We start from the raw sequence: 8,672 nt of genomic DNA on the forward strand, positions 1-8,672 counted from the left end.
TTTCAATACGGCTGCCTTTATTGAAAAATAGTATCGATTATTTTATATGAATCCGTGAACAATGCGTATTCATTGTAATTGAGTAAGAATATTAGTAAAAACTTTTTAAGTTCCAAGGTGGTAGTGGAACTGTGTTATTCCTTAGTAGCCTCTTACGACACCTACGGGAAGAGAGAGGGTGGCTATATTATTTACTGCCATAACCACACAACATATAAATAATGTTATATTAAAGAGATGCTGAAGAAAAGAATATTGGTCGTTAAACGCAATGGATTGGTCTTATCAAACTTGTATACACAAATACTTTGAAGTGTAAATTATTCTTGTTTTATGTAATTACAGTGAGAACTTAACTGTATTTTGAAAGTAACGGACGAAGCTACGGTATAGAAAAGAGGGAGGGTGACGGTCGTGATTGGCGTTCGAAAATTCAGTTTACGTTTAGAAATTTACTGGAGCGGACCTTGACTTTTATGTACGCAATTACCCAAACATTAATTCAGCAATTTGAAAGTAAATGTATAAAAAACTAAAACGAACAAAATGTTATAGTGATAAAATTATTTTTATTAATTTTCAATAACATTTTTTTAGTTACAGTATTATATCACATCTATTTCCAGAATATTTCTGTTACATTAAGAAACACATTTCCTCAATAAAAAATTAACTAACGTAGACATTAAGAATAGTACCTAGTTACTAGGCCTTCTCAGATATTTGTATACACAAGACGATTGAAAACCGTTATAAAAATTTACATTGGTAAAAGCTAAATTGTTAATATTTCTGTTTTAATTAGATAGTAGATAAAATACCAAAAATTTCCTTTTTATCGCACTGCTCCATAAAGCACCATCATATATGGATATAAAACAAAAAAAATAAAATTAAATTTAAACATCTAACCATACTTACGATTATTAATATCTTCTATTATTATTAAACACTGTTTTATTTTATATCATTTATTTTTATTTTCTATTATTTATAGCTATTACGTCGATAAGATGATTTTAGACATTTTTAACAAAACGTCATTTAGCTCAATTATGACCCTACTGCAGCAAATTAAAAACAGATAAATTAAGACATAATTGTGTTAGCAGAGAGCTAAGAGAACGGGGTGTCGGTAATTTGCCGTTTGAATAAACGCCCCTCTCTTATCAAGCTTGATGCGCGCGCGCCGCACACGCCGCAAACTCTACGTTATATTTCAACATTGCGCTTGCTTACATGAATCGGAGAATTTAATAGTAATATTGTTAATGATTAACGTTTATTACGTCAGGTGGTTTACATTCATTGTAATTAATTTATTATTATTTATATTTATTACTCATACATTGCATTTTATTCATTACATTACAATCTTCATAAGTATGCAGTAACGATTAAGGTTTTATATTTAAAACAAAACCTTTTATTACAATATACACACATCTGCTCCTTTCTTGTAAGTAATAAATACTAGTTCTTACACAAATCTATTGAAAATGACGAATAATTTCCCTAACAAGAGTAACATGTGACATCTAATTGGCAACACTGGATGCCGTGAATTAGGATCGGAGGTTGGCAGTAGTTTTAAAAATTTCACGAACTGTTTTCTATAAATTGAGCCTACAACAACACAGCAGAAAATCACAGCTGGAAAAATCTTGATCAAAATCTAGAAAAGCCCGACTGGTAAAGTAGCTCCACGTTACAGAAGACCATAAATAATACTTAACTCAAGTAGTCTTTTTGTGGTGAAAAAACAAGCCATAACGGTGATATTTTGTTTGCGGGGGGGGGGGGGGGGGGGGGCTAGAGTCGGCAACCCTTTTGTGATGTTGTGTGTCATCACGGTAACCTCTTATCATCAAGCAGACCTCACGTTTGTTTACCACCCGAGTGAATTAAAAATAGGTTGCAATTTAGGTTTTAATCAATCTAAAATAGTCGTATAATCTCTAATAAATGATCAAATATGATGAAATAAAATATATATATTAAAATTAAAAAATATGTACAGATTAAATATGATTATTATCTACGTCATCTCATCTTTCACGTGTTGGATAAACACTACATATCAATGAGAGAATCTTTTGGTTCCTAGTAATTGGATTATTCAACGTTTCCCATTGAAATAATTAAACAATTTACTGTAACAACGAAATAGTTCGAATACCACACTATTTTGTTAGGAGAAAATTAGAATACAAATGATTTAAATTAGGTCAACCTAATTTATCGCTAGACGGCCAGAGCGGGTAATGTACATGTACTAAAAAAACATATTATTTAAAAATCTTAAAATTTCCATAGCCTTTTTTTGCGTATACATTTACAAGTAATTTATTTTCAGGAGATAAATATTTGAGTTAAAATGTTTCAAATCTGGGGGCACGGTAGTGCCCCCGCGTTTTCAGATTTTATTGATATCTAAAAAACCCCGATTTCGTCACTCACTGATGATCATCAAAGTTCTTAGAGTACTTCCTGAAGTCCTAGAAAGCTGAAATTTGGTACGTAAGCTAGTATTAGTACACAAACAACAAAAAAATTCTAAAACTTGGAACTTTTACCCCCAACCCCTTAAACTAGGGGATGGAAGTTTGTATGAGACTTTCGCAAATTTCTAAAAATAGTCTGAAAATTGATATAGGGACTCCTTGTTACTCCTTGTTATAAATAATAATAATAAAATACATAAAAAATCGGTTATTAGTTTATGTCGAAAATTTACATTTTGTAATTTTGGTATTTAAGTTTTGGCGGACGTCACAGTTTGCATATCAGTTCAACATAAAATCAAAAACAGCGTGCTTAAACCGAATATGGTGGATTGGATATATTTGTCATGAGTTTTAATAGTTATCTAAAATGATTCATTGAAAATATGTTTTCGTCATGCAACAATAATTTCAGTATTCAGTACGATTAATTTATATACTACAGGAAATTAATTAAAATTTCATCTTTACATAATTATGTATATTTGTGATACAAGATAAACATTTTATACATCACAATTTTCAAAACGAATATATTTCCCCTCCTAGCGATTTACTATTAATCTCTCGTTTATTTATCAAAAATAGATGACTCACGCTTTACGTGCTGAATTAAAAAAAATATTACTCTAAATAAAAAATATTAATACTTAAAAAATACCAATTACGTCAGTAAAATCTTTTTGAAGCAGAAGCGACAGTCGGTGGGCACTCGGTACTCGAAAGTTCCAACAACACTGAATGACCAGCTGAGAGCAGCATAACTACAGTCTGTCAGCACTGTCAAGCACCACTATTTGCTTTTTACTTTTATCTACGCTACAAATTGATAAATATATCGTACATATTTGTATATAATTAAGTACCCACTCTTAAAGTTCTGAATTGTGAAACATACATTTTAATTAATCGCTTTTAATGCTCTTAATGTAAGTAATGAGTTTGAACGTGTACGATATTTATTAGTCAAATAAATTACCGCACTTCATTATTTTCACCTATCTAATATTTTCTCAGAGTAATTCTTGTGTAAATATAAATATACATTTTCAGTTCGAGCAGTGATTTATAACCTAATAATGCGAAGTGAGTAGTAAAATGTATTTAACTGTTAATTATTATCTACAGAACGCAATGAATACTTTTGACCTATGCCATAAAATATCCGCCAGCCTTCATTGTCGCTGCAGGAATGTCGTTTGTCACAATTTATGAATTGCTCTTCAAATGAATGGACAGTAATTGTACTATTGGTATTTCCGAGCAATACTTCAATTTAAGATAGTAATAAACACAAAACTTGGTCTTTCCGATTATTATTTTAAACATGGCAACGTTCCGTAACTAACAAAAATATGTAAAGAAATGTATAAATTATATATTTACATTTCTTTATAAAATAATATAAATAAGACGAAAATAAACATATACAAAGGATATGTGCATGAGTACGAGTATGAATATTGAACGAAATTTTTAATAGCTTAGTCGTCAAAGCAGAGAACAACGTCATTAAAACGTGCCGTTGAGGCTTAAAATATTATATTAACTACAGTGTTAGTACTTACAAGAGAGTGTGAGTACTAACAACATAACCACTATGTCTGCGATAATGACTGTAAAATGTTCATACATACATAGATGCGAAAACTACGTACATGTTAGTCATACATAATAAGTATATTAATCTGTAGTAGTACATCAATTTCACCGGCACACAAAAAAAATGAAGTGCCAGATGGTTCTGTTGCCCACCGTCACCACGTGGAGGTGCACTGGTTACAGGCACAAGCAATTAAGCCTTCAAAAGTCAAAAACAAAAGCGAAAAAGCAAAAAAAAATACTTTTTTTGGAATTTTCGAGGGTTTTGTGCGATTTTTTTGCATTTAAAGCGGCCCATGGTTTCAATAAAGTTTCGAAACATATTCAGCGGATCGAAATACACAAAAATCACTCTTAGTTTAGTTCTAAAAATTTTTTTACATCATTAAAACTGTCGATTTTCATCATTTTTACGGTTTTTTTAAGTTTTCTCGAAATTCTGAGGGTGTACAGGTCAAACTGACCTCAAATTCGGATTCAGCGGACCAAAATACGTACCCGTAAGTAGGTCCGGTCAAATGCACATTCCACTTCATTTTTTTTGTGTGCCGGTGTTTTTTTTAATGATAAATTTGTTTAAAAATGTATATTATTTTCGGCTATAAAGGGAAAAATCCGAAATATGTAGATGTAGATATTATACTACTAGTGCTGTCATAATAAAACAGCGTACGCGTTATTTTATATTTTTTCTATTTTTTCCTTATCGCAAAGGGATTCTTTGTACGGCTAGAAATATTTACTGATCAATACTTCTGTAATCCATTTACAGTTGTACAGAAGTGTGGCATAAATTAATTTACGATATACCACATTATTTATAACATTTTAAATATACATATATTTGAAAAGTAAACCACTATTCCTTTTTTTCTTTCTTTCATTAAATCTTAATACAATTGAGTACTTTGAAGTCGAAAACATAAATCTTAAACAAGCGATGATACAGTTAACGCGGCATGTACGAGTAGATGCGTTCTTACCAAACGGAGGAATTCTGAATGATCCTTGAGACTACAGATGTCTCACTGGTGCTGACGCAAACGGATTTTTATGGATGATAGATTAAAACTCTACATTTATACGTGCAGAGGTTTATATTCGTCGTATTTAGATTTGTTTTGATTACTGTTCAGAAATTAATTATATAAATTTTAAATACATTTTTATAAGAATGCATAGTAAAATAACTGATACGCATTAAGGAAATAGTTACTCATCGTAATTAAATCTGAGTTATCTAGAGAAATGGCTAGTTAGCTAAAAACCCACCCCTTGTCCATCATTATATGTGACTATCTATAAGCTTTATTTGCAATGTATTTATGTTATACAGTAAAGTATAAATAAATACTAAACCGTCGTAAATTACAACGCTAGGTTTATATTGACGACTTAAAATAAGTCTTACAGACAGGTGTTCTAATTTAATACGATTTGATTGGTCAAGGGGCGTGGCTAGGCTTATTGACAGCGATGAATCACTAATTCTTAACGCAAATACATTATAATCTATATATATTGTTTGTCTGTACGTCCTTTATAGAATCGTAAACTATGCATTTATTTGATCATGTCGTGATCTTCAGCAAAGTGTTGTGCATGAGCCCACAAAGGTTTCTGAGTTGGTACGACCAAAAAAAAGCGTAGCAACGTGAGCAGGTTACATCTAGTTTAACGGGAAAATTGTCGGCAATAAAGTAAAGGTATAAACCAAAAGGTGACTTTTTTTAAAGGATTGTTACGCCGCTTAACTACGCATTGTTACTTCATGACTTTTTTCTAAAGATTTTTTTTTTTCTAATTTTAAAAATGCATCACAGTTGTCCTAAAGTTTCGGATTTAACAATTTCGTAATGTATGTCTTGACACCAAATCAATCCGGGTTTTAGCCCTAAATATTCCTAAAGTCCAACTTTTCTCACGTTTTCTTTAATTTATCGATCGTTATATAGCCGAAAAAATTAGAAGGTTTGTTGAAGGAAGGAAGAAGAATTTTGTTGAACACTGGCAAGTGTTACCAGTGTTAATTTTTAACTTTTACCAGTTTGTTAGCAACGTAATATTTATTATTTTTTTATTTAGATAGCCCGTTTATTGGTAGTGATTTTAGAGATGAAAAATCACGATACGGTACATACAAAGTAATTAACATATATATCAGCAAACATGGTAACCAAAATCCAACCACAGTTGAACCGCCCGCAATGCAACCCGGTGACAGCGAACATTAAACACACGTCTTGCGTCAGCTTTAGGTCGGAATACATTTTCAGTGGCAAAAATAATAAATTGGCAGGAAAAAACGTCTGAAACATTTCCAACGTTAAATAAAGTGAACATTTCACTTCTCCGACTTCTGAACGAGACCGCTCCGATATCCACCAAGTATTAATTTTCTAATCCTCTAAGTATCTTTCAGTAAGTTGTTTCGTTATAAACTTTTGTGAAACTCGGGATCAAGATAACTAACAAGTTAAATAAGGCGCGTATCGGACACGGCTCTATATTTACGATTGAACTTCGAAGAGATGGTTCGTCGAAATGGGTACGATTCTTTGTTTTGACTAATAATTAATCGAACAATCTTTTTTTTTCGTATGTTTTGTTCGTTGTTTAAACTTGTTGTGACTTGAACGACATTTAATACTAGTAATCATTATGTCGATTCCGAAATCATAATTACGGTATTAGTAGATATTTAACAAAGTTCGCACGTTTTTTAAAATGTTTAGCTTCTGATTGCTTCTTCATAGATTACCTATAGTCTATAGATGGCCAATCTTTTACGACGACACATAATGAGCGGAACTATTTAAATCATATGAATTATTTATTTATTATTATTATTATTATTTATTTATTATTTTATTTTTTACTTTATTGTACACCACAAATATATTACAAACAAAGCATAAAGATAGTTACAGATAGTGAACTACAATGGGCGGACTTATGGCTAATTAGCCATTTCTTCCACATAACCCAGACATAAAAAGGAAACTTATTATCAAAATTGGGTAGGTGGTGTAGATGTGTAATAAAACTTACATAAAACTTACATACAAATGTCTAAATTCTAATACTTATAGAAAATAGATAATTATTTTTACAGAATTATATTTTTCTTTACATATATTTTCTAGAATTATTCAGGTTTTTTAGATTTTAATGATTTTGTATACACGTATTTTTAGATTGCATACAACATTGCCATTATTAGCGTATTAAATACAGACTGAGTAATACTGTGCAGTGTACAGTCATAGGCTTGGTGAACCTATTTATCGACGACATGTATTCTAGATACCTATTTACTTCAGTACGTTTTTGATTTGATATTGCTTCGCTATATTACAACTGACTTCATTTTGAGCAATAGAAGCTATAAATATAAATATATAATTTATTGTTATGTTTTTCAAATTTATATGTAAAGTTAGATGTGGTTTTTATAGTTGTGTTCTTGATGTATGTACTTATTATTTCACGAATCTAATACCTGATTTTAAATACAAAGCCGCTGACATAAACCTCGTACCCCACATTAACATGTTAATTTATTTTTCAATGTAAATAATATAACCTTCTGCAATTGCCATCTCATTTCAAATACAATGATCATTATTAACCGTTTATAGTATAATTTGCTAAAGAATACGTATTTATTATCAAAAACTAAAAAACATAGTAATTGTTGACTTCAGACACTAGCAATTAAATCGCAAATCATAACACTAAACACATATCCTTTTTTGTTTTCTTGCGCAACAAATGATTAAATATTGTAATAAATGTCCAACTCATGTAATTAATGTGCTCTCATGATTCAGAAAATTTAATTTAAATCTGTTTACACTTGTAAGAATGAAGCATAAAATTATAATCGGGTAAAGTTTTTATTTTCATATTTTAATAGTATTAGAATAACCACGACCATCTCATTATTGTAATATTGTGTCTAAAAGTAAATTTAAAAAAATGTATTGAATATGATTCATATCACTTTGGCAACAATATTTAGGTATAATAATAAATATACATAATGAAACCCTGTGATTGACAAATGAATCCATTACGACATATGTATTCATCAACGTTAAACGATCAGTGATATCTTGATGTCCAGTTATTTATGTCGTATCGATTTGAATTATCTTACAATTATTCAATGTTTATCACTCGTTTGAACGAATAAATCATCTAAACGGTATTGATTCACGCATAAAGCTATTAATGTTACTGAAAATAAACGTGTGAATCATAACGTATATAACTATATATTATGTAGTTATATGTAATATAATTATGTAAATCGTTTCGATTAAGATAGTTTAGGCAATTAAGTTTTTTTTCTTAAGAATATCATTGGTTGTTTGATAACATACCTACAACTGCTCAGACAAAAAACTATTATTATGTAATTTATTCATCATTCTCGTATTATATTTTTACAACCTAGTAAACAGGTTTGAACGAAGCAAGATTTAAAATAAGCAATAAAACCCAGCTTTGAGTACACGATGATTGCAGCTACTAAATCTCTTCGAAAAGACGTAAAACGTG

The sequence above is a fragment of the Melitaea cinxia genome, chromosome 16, assembly GCF_905220565.1.
Source record: "Melitaea cinxia chromosome 16, ilMelCinx1.1, whole genome shotgun sequence".
Lineage (NCBI taxonomy): Eukaryota > Metazoa > Arthropoda > Insecta > Lepidoptera > Nymphalidae > Melitaea > Melitaea cinxia.